Source organism: Trachurus japonicus, chromosome 14 (assembly GCF_045865225.1).
Source record: "Trachurus japonicus isolate A0001 chromosome 14, Traja_1.0".
NCBI classification, from domain to species: Eukaryota; Metazoa; Chordata; class Actinopteri; order Carangiformes; family Carangidae; genus Trachurus; species Trachurus japonicus.
Genome location: NC_140920.1, coordinates 847,235 through 861,026, shown reverse-complemented (window position 1 = coordinate 861,026; position 13,792 = coordinate 847,235). Strand labels below are relative to the sequence as shown.

Sequence of the window (13,792 nt, the reverse complement as noted above, 5' to 3'; positions counted from 1 at the left end):
TTAAATATGATGTGGTATATTTTTGATTTTGATTTTGTCACAGCTCAATTTAGTGTCCATTTCTGACACATTCATAGTTAGGTGTTTCTTCAGGGAAGAAAAATGACACAAGTAATGCCTATCTCTAAAGAGTGTAACAACTGATGTTTTTCTCAACACAAAATCCTTGTAACACGTAATTTGTAACCAACACCTTTCTGTAGGCTATGCCATGTTGTGTGGAAATGTACCCCAGCTATACAAAATTAAATTGATTCTTTGAGCAAGTTTTATGTATTTGACGTGGCATTTCACAAGGCTAAATCCTATATTCTCTTGCAATTCGTAGGTTATGTTTTAATTAGGTTAAGCTGTGTGTAGCCTAGAAACTACTCATTTAGGTAGAAAACAATAATATTCTGATCTAGAATATCACCTATAATGAAAATGTAATATGGTCTATGGTGAAATAATTTAAAGTGCATATGCCTAAACTGATAGACAAGTCATAACCTCTGTGTGTTTCTTAACATTAAAGGACATGTTCTCTCCATCTTGTTTTTCACGCTGCTTAATGATAAAATTAAATATAATAAATATATCCACTGTTGACGATTCTGTTGGCAGACCCATTTTTTAGGTATGCCCCCCCCCCCCCCAGTTAACTCAATTCATTCATCTGAATTTTAAGATGTTTTCTCTTTGTTCCAGCATTTACAACTTTTACAGAGATAAATGCTTGTGTATGAACAGCAACAATTAATCCGTTTTGTTTAAATAAAGTGTTGATGATAATCAGTCAAATGGGGGACGCTGTGTGTGTTTTATATTGTTACATACATTCCCAGAAAAAGGAGAGGTCACACGCACATCCGTACCAAAAACTTTGGGCAGGTGCTGAGCCAAAAATGCAAGACTTAAAACGAAAGAAAGAAAAAGGCTCGCACACCGCAAGGCTCCTAAATGCAGTCCATTTATTATCAGGAACGATGTAACGTTTCGAGCAAAAGCTCTTCGTCAGACATACAACATCCACATAGACGCCATCTTAAGTATCATGTGGTCGTCATGTGACAATTAGAAACCAGGAAGCAGATACCGGTACAAACACAGCATACAAAACGGCATCCACTAGTACTACAAAGTCCTGTTATATTCTAGTATTTTTAAAACATCAATATATATAAAAAAATCCTGAGAAAAACACAAGCATGGGTACAGGAGCACACACACACACAAGTAAATATACTGTGTATTGTGCGTACACATGCGCCCATACCAATGAGAACACCATAGAAGTAAGTCATACCAGCCACAACGTAGAGATCTCATATCACATATCATGTTACACATAGCATACATAGTAGAAAATTGGATAGATAGTAGAAAAATATATCGAAAAAAAAAAAAAATATATATGAAAATCTAAGTGTATGAAAACACTAGTGCGAGAGACACACAGGGAAGCTACACTCAATAGGATATGCAAACAGTGATCAGGCATAAGTGCCGTCATGAAGTTGGCATATGCTACTGAGGCCACACCTGCGTGCTAAGGCACAATAATATAACACATTCAAGTACAAAGCAACACACAAATGACAAACTTGCTGGGCAATAATGTGTGACAAAATAACAATAATTATAGGAATGGACGAATGTCCATTTCTTCGTTCATGCCCTTGGTGACATAGTGTCTAAAGTATAAATCCAGAAAAGTTCACGTCTGAGAAGCAATTTGTTGATATCACCTCCCCTCCTCGGTTGACATACTAGTTCTATACCAATGTAGCTCAGAGAAGCCACACTATGTTTCATCTGGTTAAAGTGATTGGCTACAGGGCTCTTGGGATCAGAGTTTCTTATAGCACACCTATGTTCAGAAATTCTGTTTTTAAGGGGTCTAGATGTCTTACCAATATATGCAAGCCCACAAGGGCACTTAAGCATATATATAACGTTGTTAGTTTTTGCAAGAAATTATAACCTTAATAGAAAACACTTTACCAGTGCGTGGATGATGAAAGATTTTGGTTTTACGTGTAAAGTTGCACTGTTGACAATTACCACACTTATAGTTACCTGCTTCCACAGGGGGAAGAAAAGAAACAGAGGCACGAGGAGGTGGAGGGCTAGGGTTATCCGCCCTGACCAGCATGTTTCTAAGGTTGGGGGGTCTTCTAAAGGCAACACGAGGGGGGTTTTCAAACCGTCCTCTCAGAGAAGGATCGGAGGAGACAATATGCCAATGTTTATGTATAATCGAGGACATATTCTTAGCAAGAGGTGAATAAGGAACAACACATGTAATTCTGTCATTAACAGTTTCAGTTCTAGTAGAAAAAAGACAGTCAGTTTGGGTTACATTAGAAAAGTGGTCGGAGGCCTGCGTCACCCATTCTTTTTATACCCTCTTTGAAGGAATCTATTAGCAAGATGCTGCTTTTGTATGTTGAAATCAAGTCTGAACTGCATATCCGACGGATGCGGTTCATCTGTGCAATGGGCAGGCTCCTTTTCAAAGGGGAGGGGTGATATGATTGTCCATGTAGCAGTGAATTCCTGTCAGTACGTTTCCTGTAGAGTGAGGTGCTGAAACCTTTGTCACTCTTAATGATAAGAATGTCCAAAAAATTCATCTTAAAAGGGTCGTGTGCCATAGTAAATTTCAAGTGTGTGTTCTGTGCATTTACAAAATTAAAAAAGTCTCTGAGTTTAGCTTCAGTTGAGGTCCAGATGAAAAAGACATCATCTATGTACCTTCTGTATGTAGAGATATACTGAAGGAACGGGTTACAGGAGGGATTCAGCACCACTTCTTCTTCAAAAAGGCCGACATACAGGGATGCGAAGCTGGGAGACATCTTAGACCCCATGCTGACTCCCGACACCTGCAAAAAGAAATCTTTATCAAACATAAAGTAGTTTGTGGTCAACACAATCTCTAGCAGCTTCAAAATACAGTCCGTGCTAGGTGTGGGCCTGTCCTCTCTGGACAAAAAAGTTTCAGCTGCTCTGAGCCCTCCTTGGATAGGGACGTTAGTATACAGGGACTCAATATCCATGGTTACCAGGATGCAGGGCTCTTGGTTAGTATGAGCAGTATTAATGAGTTTGATAAAGTCTATAGAGTCTTTGACATATGCAGGTAAAGATGAAACACAAGGCTGTAGGAAAAAGTCAGCAAAGGCGGAAATCTTCTCTGTGAGAGACCCTATCGCCGCCACAATAGGTCTTCCTGGAGGAGTGGTAATATATTCCTTATGGATTTTAGGGAGGGTGTAAAAAACAGGTGTGACAGGTGAATTTACCAGCATGAAGGCGTGCTCTTGTTTAGTAATCTCTCCTTCTTCCAGGAGGTCTTTGAGGCAGCCATGTACCAGGGTGGTGTATTCTACTGTGGGATTACCTGGCAGTTTGCAGTAAAAAGTGTCATTATTCAGCTGTCTCATGATCTCCTGTGTGTATGGTTCTCTATCCAAGATAACCAATGCTCCCCCTTTATCTGCACTTTGGATTATAATAGACTTATCCTCTTTGAGAGCCTTCAGTTCCATATGTTGTGTTCTAGTCAAGTTATGGGTGACCTTATATTGTCTTTTCTGTCCCAGGAGTTTGGCAATATCTCCCTCTACCAATCTGCAGTATGTATCAACAGAAGAGTTCCTGTGTTTAGGAGGTATGAACGTGGATTTACCTCTGAACGAAGCGTGGGATCTATGTCTGAGGAGGGCTGAGGTGTCTGGATGAGATGTCAGGGGCTCCTCAGTCTCTGTGCCACTGGGGGGGGTCGTCTCACCAGTGCTATGGGGGATACCACAGGACACATGATTATCTCTTTGCTGGTGATTAAAAAACTCCTTCAAACGTAATATACGAAAGAATTTTTGGAAATCCACGAAAACATCAAAATCTTTGCAGTGGGTAGTAGGGCAAAATGACAGTCCCTTATTTAATACCAAAGTGCATGATTCAGATAGGGGCTTACTTGAGAGATTGATGACATTCACTTCCTCCACTTGCTGTTGCGAGTGTTGTATGGCTCCCGTGCGAGTTTTCTTTCCCCGCCTGCACCTCTTGCGCTGTGGAAATCGGGTGCCTTGGGGTGTTGTGGAGTGTGTTGAGTTACTCTCTCTGACTACCTGCGGGTCAAGAGGATCCCCCGAGGACTACGTCTGGTAAAAAGTCCCATTATTGGGAGAGACAATGAAACTTTTAATACTCGCTGGTGCGAGATTTTGAATAAATGCTCGTTTGATCTCATGGCACTGACCATCCAAGAGCTGACCTCACAACTGGATGAAACGAGAGAAGAAGCGAATAAAATCAAAAATCAACTGCTGAGCGAGTCTCCCAACAAAGAAGAAATGACGCAGGTAATTAAATCATGTGAACAGAAAAGAGAACAGCTACAAGAAGAATTATCTGTGTTTAAAAAGAAAAAATTTGACCGTGATACTAAAGACTATGAACAGGCACTGTATACAAATGGCTTAATAAAACAGACGCGGCATCAACCGCAGGTGAGCACAGGCCACCGAGGAGGAGGCCGCGATACCAACGCTACAGTCCAGCGACTTCCACCTCCTCACTCGACGTGGACTCGGCAGGCTCCAGTGCTTCCCAGCGAAGGCCTTTTTTAGGCCCAACTCAACACACTCCACAACACCCCCAAGGCACCCGATTCCACAGCGCAAGAGGTGCAGGCGGGGAAAGAAAACTCGCACGGGAGCCATACAACACTCGCAACAGCAAGTGGAGGAAGTGAATGTCATCAATCTCTCAAGTAAGCCCCTATCTGAATCATGCACTTTGGTATTAAATAAGGGACTGTCATTTTGCCCTACTACCCACTGCAAAGATTTTGATGTTTTCGTGGATTTCCAAAAAATTCTTTCGTATATTACGTTTGAAGGAGTTTTTTAATCACCAGCAAAGAGATAATCATGTGTCCTGTGGTATCCCCCATAGCACTGGTGAGACGACCCCCCCCAGTGGCACAGAGACTGAGGAGCCCCTGACATCTCATCCAGACACCTCAGCCCTCCTCAGACATAGATCCCACGCTTCGTTCAGAGGTAAATCCACGTTCATACCTCCTAAACACAGGAACTCTTCTGTTGATACATACTGCAGATTGGTAGAGGGAGATATTGCCAAACTCCTGGGACAGAAAAGACAATATAAGGTCACCCATAACTTGACTAGAACACAACATATGGAACTGAAGGCTCTCAAAGAGGATAAGTCTATTATAATCCAAAGTGCAGATAAAGGGGGAGCATTGGTTATCTTGGATAGAGAACCATACACACAGGAGATCATGAGACAGCTGAATAATGACACTTTTTACTGCAAACTGCCAGGTAATCCCACAGTAGAATACACCACCCTGGTACATGGCTGCCTCAAAGACCTCCTGGAAGAAGGAGAGATTACTAAACAAGAGCACGCCTTCATGCTGGTAAATTCACCTGTCACACCTGTTTTTTACACCCTCCCTAAAATCCATAAGGAATATATTACCACTCCTCCAGGAAGACCTATTGTGGCGGCGATAGGGTCTCTCACAGAGAAGATTTCCGCCTTTGCTGACTTTTTCCTACAGCCTTGTGTTTCATCTTTACCTGCATATGTCAAAGACTCTATAGACTTTATCAAACTCATTAATACTGCTCATACTAACCAAGAGCCCTGCATCCTGGTAACCATGGATATTGAGTCCCTGTATACTAACGTCCCTATCCAAGGAGGCTCAGAGCAGCTGAAACTTTTTTGTCCAGAGAGGACAGGCCCACACCTAGCACGGACTGTATTTTGAAGCTGCTAGAGATTGTGTTGACCACAAACTACTTTATGTTTGATAAAGATTTCTTTTTGCAGGTGTCGGGAGTCAGCATGGGGTCTAAGATGTCTCCCAGCTTCGCATCCCTGTATGTCGGCCTTTTTGAAGAAGAAGTGGTGCTGAATCCCTCCTGTAACCCGTTCCTTCAGTATATCTCTACATACAGAAGGTACATAGATGATGTCTTTTTCATCTGGACCTCAACTGAAGCTAAACTCAGAGACTTTTTTAATTTTGTAAATGCACAGAACACACACTTGAAATTTACTATGGCACACGACCCTTTTAAGATGAATTTTTTGGACATTCTTATCATTAAGAGTGACAAAGGTTTCAGCACCTCACTCTACAGGAAACGTACTGACAGGAATTCACTGCTACATGGACAATCATATCACCCCTCCCCTTTGAAAAGGAGCCTGCCCATTGCACAGATGAACCGCATCCGTCGGATATGCAGTTCAGACTCTGATTTCAACATACAAAAGCAGCATCTTGCTAATAGATTCCTTCAAAGAGGGTATAAAAAAGAATGGGTGACGCAGGCCTCCGACCACTTTTCTAATGTAACCCAAACTGACTGTCTTTTTTCTACTAGAACTGAAACTGTTAATGACAGAATTACATGTGTTGTTCCTTATTCACCTCTTGCTAAGAATATGTCCTCGATTATACATAAACATTGGCATATTGTCTCCTCCGATCCTTCTCTGAGAGGACGGTTTGAAAACCCCCCTCGTGTTGCCTTTAGAAGACCCCCCAACCTTAGAAACATGCTGGTCAGGGCGGATAACCCTAGCCCTCCACCTCCTCGTGCCTCTGTTTCTTTTCTTCCCCCTGTGGAAGCAGGTAACTATAAGTGTGGTAATTGTCAACAGTGCAACTTTACACGTAAAACCAAAATCTTTCATCATCCACGCACTGGTAAAGTGTTTTCTATTAAGGGTATAATTTCTTGCAAAACTAACAACGTTATATATATGCTTAAGTGCCCTTGTGGGCTTGCATATATTGGTAAGACATCTAGACCCCTTAAAAACAGAATTTCTGAACATAGGTGTGCTATAAGAAACTCTGATCCCAAGAGCCCTGTAGCCAATCACTTTAACCAGATGAAACATAGTGTGGCTTCTCTGAGCTACATTGGTATAGAACTAGTATGTCAACCGAGGAGGGGAGGTGATATCAACAAATTGCTTCTCAGACGTGAACGTTTCTGGATTTATACTTTAGACACTATGTCACCCAAGGGCATGAACGAAGAAATGGACATTCGTCCATTCCTATAATTATTGTTATTTTGTCACACATTATTGCCCAGCAAGTTTGTCATTTGTGTGTTGCTTTGTACTTGAATGTGTTATATTATTGTGCCTTAGCACGCAGGTGTGGCCTCAGTAGCATATGCCAACTTCATGACGGCACTTATGCCTGATCACTGTTTGCATATCCTATTGAGTGTAGCTTCCCTGTGTGTCTCTCGCACTAGTGTTTTCATACACTTAGATTTTCATATATATTTTTTTTTTTTCGATATATTTTTCTACTATCTATCCAATTTTCTACTATGTATGCTATGTGTAACATGATATGTGATATGAGATCTCTACGTTGTGGCTGGTATGACTTACTTCTATGGTGTTCTCATTGGTATGGGCGCATGTGTACGCACAATACACAGTATATTTACTTGTGTGTGTGTGTGCTCCTGTACCCATGCTTGTGTTTTTTCTCAGGATTTTTTTATATATATTGATGTTTTAAAAATACTAGAATATAACAGGACTTTGTAGTACTAGTGGATGCCGTTTTGTATGCTGTGTTTGTACCGGTATCTGCTTCCTGGTTTCTAATTGTCACATGACGACCACATGATACTTAAGATGGCGTCTATGTGGATGTTGTATGTCTGACGAAGAGCTTTTGCTCGAAACGTTACATCGTTCCTGATAATAAATGGACTGCATTTAGGAGCCTTGCGGTGTGCGAGCCTTTTTCTTTCTTTCGTTTTAAGTACATACATTCCCAGCGCATGCATCTGTGTTGTCCTAGGTGTGTTATTCAAACAAAGAGGAATTCCCATGTCTCTCTAAGAGTAAGGTGCATCCTATAGCCACACCCTCAGAGTCATGTGATTTACAGTCAAGGCAGAGGAGTAGCCTCGCATCACCAGGGCTGCGTTCCAAAAACAGTTTGAGTCGCCCTCGCTCACTTGCCCTCAGCCCTTGCTATGACGTCACACGGAGGCCACTTGGAGGGAGGAGGGAAAGTGGGCGGAGGAAGAGTGAAAGAGGTAAATGGAACACACCTGCCCTCGTTCACTAACAGCCCAGACAATCATGGAGCAACCACATGTGGTTGGAGTAGCGCTGTACTGCCTTTTGCAAATTAACCAAAATACGCGGAGACTCATTTCATTGAGACAAAGACGCATTCTGCGGTTGATGGGAATACGTCGGCACCTGGTAATTATCAGAATTATTAATTTTGTATCAAATTTTATTCAGGCAATTCATTAGTTATTTATTTATTTATTTTTCTTTACCTTATACTTTATAGACAGTTTTGTTGTTTAAATACATTTAACCTACTTTAAGTTTAGTTGACATTAATTTTATTTTTAGATTGTTTTTTCCTGATACTTATTAGGCCTGTTACCACCACCATCCTCCTCCTCCTCCTCCTCCTCATTGTCCTTTATGGTCTTAATTGTTAAAGATTGTGGTTACAAACACAACACTTAAAGTCATGTAGGATAGACGTTACAGGGAACAATGTTTAAAGCAAAGAACAGATCATTACCAGAACATTTACATAACTTGTTTAAATTGGAGGAAGGGGACAACAGACTGAAGCTTGATTTTAAACATACATTTGCAAGGCTAAGCTTAAAACAAATGTGTATTTCTGTTGCAGGTGTAAAAGTATGGCATTCACAAAGCAAGGAATTGAAAAGTTGTACAAGTATGTCTCAGTTGTTTAAAAAAGAAAAGAAAAGCATCTACAAAAAAGAAGGAGAAAGAGAAAAAGAAGGGAAAAAAAGAAAAGATGGATAGACGAGTGGTGTCTACTGCTATTTTGTTTGTTTTCCTGTCACTACTATGTTTCATCACTCTTAATATTTTGAAACAGAGTACAATATTGGTGTTGATAGTAAGCCAATGTAATTATAACAACAGAGAGAGGCAGGTACTATAAGTTTTCTTCATCATGCTCCTTTTTATTTATGGTGACAATGTGTACATTATGTAAATATGTGCAACCATGTGAGAATGTAAACCATGAATGAAATAAATCAAAATGAAATGAAATGAAACAATTGTCTATAATATAATAAATGAGAAGAAAGCATAGTTTTTTGTGCATTCCTTTGTGATACAGTTTTGATTTAATTTTTTCCAGACACCGTCTGTTCGTTATGCTGTCATCAACACTGCACTACCATTGATGGCAGTATATTTGGATCCCCAGGAGGATCCAAAGAGGGATTTCCGTCTGTCCCGTGATGCCATAAACATATTGATGGAATTGCTTGACATCAACAAAAGTCATGGCTGGGAACCTGACTTTGAAGTCCTTTTATTTCTGTACTGGCTGGCTCATGGGGCCTCCTATAGTGTTGTTTCCCGGGCATTTGGTTCCCCGAAGACAAGTGTCTTTCGTGCTGTACATAAGGTGGCAGGCAAAATAGTGGAGAAGAGGAGCCACTGCATCACCCTCCCCAAACCAAATGAGCTGGAGGCAACAGGAGAGGGGTTTGCTGGCCTTGCACAGCATGAGGCATTCAAAGCATGTGTGGGTGCTATTGATGGCTGCCACATTAGAATAAAGGCACCTGCAGGTCCTGCCTCCACTGACTACACTAATCGCAAGCTATTTCATTCTATCCAGCTCCAAGCTGTGTGTGACAGTGGAGGCAGGTTTTGGACACATTTACAGGTTACCCTGGGTCTGTCCATGACACACGTGTGCTAAAGAACAGTCCCATTTACACAGGTCAACTCTACCCCCCAGCAGGCTACTTCATTGTAGGTGATGGTGGATACCCCTGCATTGAGCAGCCAATTTGCCTAATGACACCATTCAGAGAGCCACTGCAGTCCAGGGTCCAGGAGCGCTACAACGGCTGTCACTCCAGGGCCCGTTCAGTTATTGAAAGGTCTTTTGGTATGATGAAGACTCGATGGCGCAGCATCTTCTTTAAGGCCCTGGAAGTTGACACAACGTTTGTGCCATCCGTCATCACCTGTTGTGCTGTACTGCATAACATATGCCTGGGTGTCGGGATATTGAGGAGCCAGTCCAGGAAGCTTGGGCGGACAATATCCCTCTTGCCCCTCTTGCTGTTGAGGTCGGTGGAGCAGCACTAAGAGAAAGGCTGGCAGGCCGCATCTCCGCACCTGTCCAACAGCTACTGGACCATGATTATCTGTAGGGAATGTAAGGCAAAAGAGACACGACACAATTATGCTATTGAGATTTATTTGTTCATGTTTCTTTTCCACATGTGTGGTGTATTTTATTTTTCAAAAGTTTTGAGTTAAAAAAAAAAAAGATTGAAACAAAATGAAATTTCTGTTAATGTCAAAATAAAAGAAAACAAATGAGGGTGTTGTGATGTAATTACTGAACTTAAACTCACAAGGCATTAATCAGGGCCTAAATAATAAGTTACAAAATTAGATTTGCCTACATTTTGTCCACCATCTTCTCAAAAATGTTCAGAAGCCTGTCTGTTTGTGCCTCCAAACGCTGGAAGCGGTCCTCATCCCTCTCTCCCTCCTTCAGAATAATGTCAATGAGGCGCTCCCTCCGGGCTCTTTTTTTAGGTGGAGATTGTTGTGGTGGTGGTGGTGGTTCTGATGATGATGATGCTGTTGATGATGATGCTGCTGATGATGCTAATGCTGATGCTGATGATGCTGATGATGATGCTGATGATGATGATGATGATGATGGTGGTGGTGGTGTGGGGCTCTCTGGAGGTCCTGGCAGACAGCTGGCAGTGGCAGTGCTGCTCGTTGTTGGTTTTTCCCCTGTGCATGAGGCAATTAGGACGGGTGGTGTTACCGATGGCCGTGCCCCAATTGCCTCATGCATCAGGGGAAACCACTGCCAGCTGTCTGCCTTTTCCTCCCCCCGATCGGTTCCTGCCCCTGTAGGGGGGGCTTTCAAGTCCTATAGGGGAGAAAACAGAAGTAAGTTTTTTTATGAGTGAATTTGTTTCACCAATTGTATAGCTACTGTATACTAATTACCTTGTATTTCTTTTTCAGGTTTTCCCACTTTTTAGCCGCCTGTGCTCCTGTCACCCTCCCCTGCAGACCCATCTTCTGTACAATTGTCCTATTTACACAATAAAACAATTATGATATGCTCACCAAACGTATTTTCCGGACTAATATGTCGCACCTGAGTATTAGTCGCATCTGTCAAAAAATACGTCATGAAGAGGAAAAAAAACATATAGTCGCACCAGTTTATAAGTCGCATTTATTTTTCAAACATTTAATTAATAGCCGGGTCTCATATAACGGCCGGGGCTTTGTGTACACGAAAGACCGACACCTAATACCTACTACAGGCCGGGTCAAAAAAAAAAAAAAAAAAAAACTCCGTCGCCAGGAGCAAACTGATGAGGATATGATCAGAAACTCTTTGTGGACTGTCTGTGAAGACTGACGGGAGTGAAGCCGACCTCTCCTCTGCTTCAGAGAGGGACAGCCCTCACGTGCTGTTCTTGCTGCGCTGTCGGCCCGTCTTCGGTCTCTGCTCCGTGTCCGGAGCCCAGTCGGGACCGGAGCAGAGACCAAAGACGGGCCGACAGCGCAGCAAGAACAGCACGTGAGGGTGATGAAGATGAGCTACTGAATGCGGAGGGATTCAGAAATAAAAGCCTCGCTTCCCTCTTGAGGTCATAGCGTATGCTATATTTTTGATAGTAGCCTATATACGTCGCTTCTGAATAGGTCGCATGGTCAGCCAAACGAGGAAAAAAAACGCGACTTACAGTCCGGAAAATACGGTACATTAAAACCTTTAGTCTCCCACAAATAAAATAAGCACCACAACAAAGAAGCAATGGTAAGTAATAAGTAACAGAAATACATTCAATGCCACAGTAGGTTACAAATAAACTCACTCCCAGGCCAGCTTTGAGGCATTTCTTTTGCCAGTAAAGAGAGCTTCATTTCTCATTCTGAGCTTTATGAGGAGCTCCGTCTCCTCATCAGACCCTGTAACAATATGGAAACAATCCCTTAATCACACAGAATGCACAGCAAACGATGCGACATCAGAAGAATAAAATGCTATTTAGATACAAGTATTTTGCGTTCTTTTTCTTTTGTTTGTGACAAATAGCTTATACTTACACTTGTAAACGGTGGGCTCCCGCTCTGCCATAACTGTGCAACGGCCAGTCTAATTGCACAATTAGTACCTGCCCGTGCTGGCTCCTTTAATTCATTTTCTTCTTCTTTGGTGGTAAATAGACAGCAGACAACGTGTTTGAGGTTCATTATCGCCACCAGCATGGACATATTTTTCGTGCACCACTGCAATGCATTGTGGGTGATATACAGCTCTGGAGTGACCATCGTTGTTGACTTGATCACTCAGCCCTCAAGGGTCGATCTCACCAAGTTCACTTCAGCTGTTTGGAGAAATGGAACAGCCCTTATGATGGCGGCGGGGATTCCCCCGAGGGCAAGTGCTGAGGGCAAGTGAACGAGGGCGACTCAAACTGTTTTTGGAACGCAGCCCAGGCTCTTCAGACAAGCGAAGAGCCTGGTGTCAGTTACCTCCTAATTAGTCTGCATTCTGGTTCCTGTCTGTAGCGGATACCGAAATCACCAAATTCACCAAAATAAAAGTATTCACCAACATAAAACTTATAAAATAAACATTAACTTGTGATACAATAAAAGCAAAATGTTAACTTAATGGCTCGGGGACTTTCTTGTAAATTATATTCCTTAAATTAAAGAGTTTTAACCGCATTTTATTAGCTTGGTGCTTTTATTTTGAAGGAAAGGTCTGTCTCTCTCGCCCTGGATCCGTTTCCTACCAAAACAGCGAGTCAACGGCCCCAGACTAGCAGAGGAGAGGGGGAGCAGCTCTGCTCAGGTAATCATTAAACACACGAGAGAGAGTTGAAGCTTAAGTCTTTATTCAGATCAGATTGATTTATAGTCAACATAGAAGAACAAGGTGAGTACTGTTCAAGTGATTCTTTTGTCTCTGTGTGGACTGTGAAGATGAGGATCTATTGATTGTATGAGGTGCTTGTGAGTTGAGTTGTACAGTGCATTGTGTGTGTCTGTTACTTCCTGTTCTGTCAGATATCCTGTGTTTGTGTGCTAACCATCAGTATTACTGGTTTCACTTTTAGACTGACTGAAGAACAGAAGATGAGTGATTGTGCAGAGGAATAGGGTAACACAGGAAAGACTCCAGGATCTACAAAGAGTAATCCATTCAGAGATGATCTGTCCTATAGTCAAGAGCCTGTTGCTATGAGGTAAGAGACCTGCAACAAACTTCCAAGTTTTTGTTTCTGTGCTGATGGCCGACAGTCTTGAGAGGACAGGAAATGAGAGCAGAGGAAGATGTAGGATATCATGCATGTTGTCAGGTTGGGGGAGGACAGGACCCAAATGCAGACTCAGGTTCGGTGACAAAAAGGGATTTATTGGTAACTCACAAGTACGGGGAACACAGGAACATGAGGAGCATGAAGCCAGGAGGACAAACAACAATGAACCAACAAGGACAAAGGGAGACACTGAGGTTGAATACATGAGGGAACGAGACACAGGTGGTGCAATCAGACACAGGTGAGACACATGAGGTAATCAAACAGGCGGGAGAACACAGGAAGACAAGACAGGAACTTCAAAGTAAAACAGGAACTCAAGACACAAATCATGACAGAAACAGAACTTCAAAATAATACAGGAACTTACT

At 42.1% G+C, this 13,792-nt stretch overlaps 1 protein-coding gene across 1 annotated transcript in view; it reads left to right on the top strand.

Moving 5' to 3' along the window:
* rbm27 (RNA binding motif protein 27) overlaps positions 1-13,792 on the top strand; it is a 65,932-nt gene that overhangs the window by 17,090 nt on the left and 35,050 nt on the right. The gene's annotated exons all lie outside the window — the stretch shown is intronic.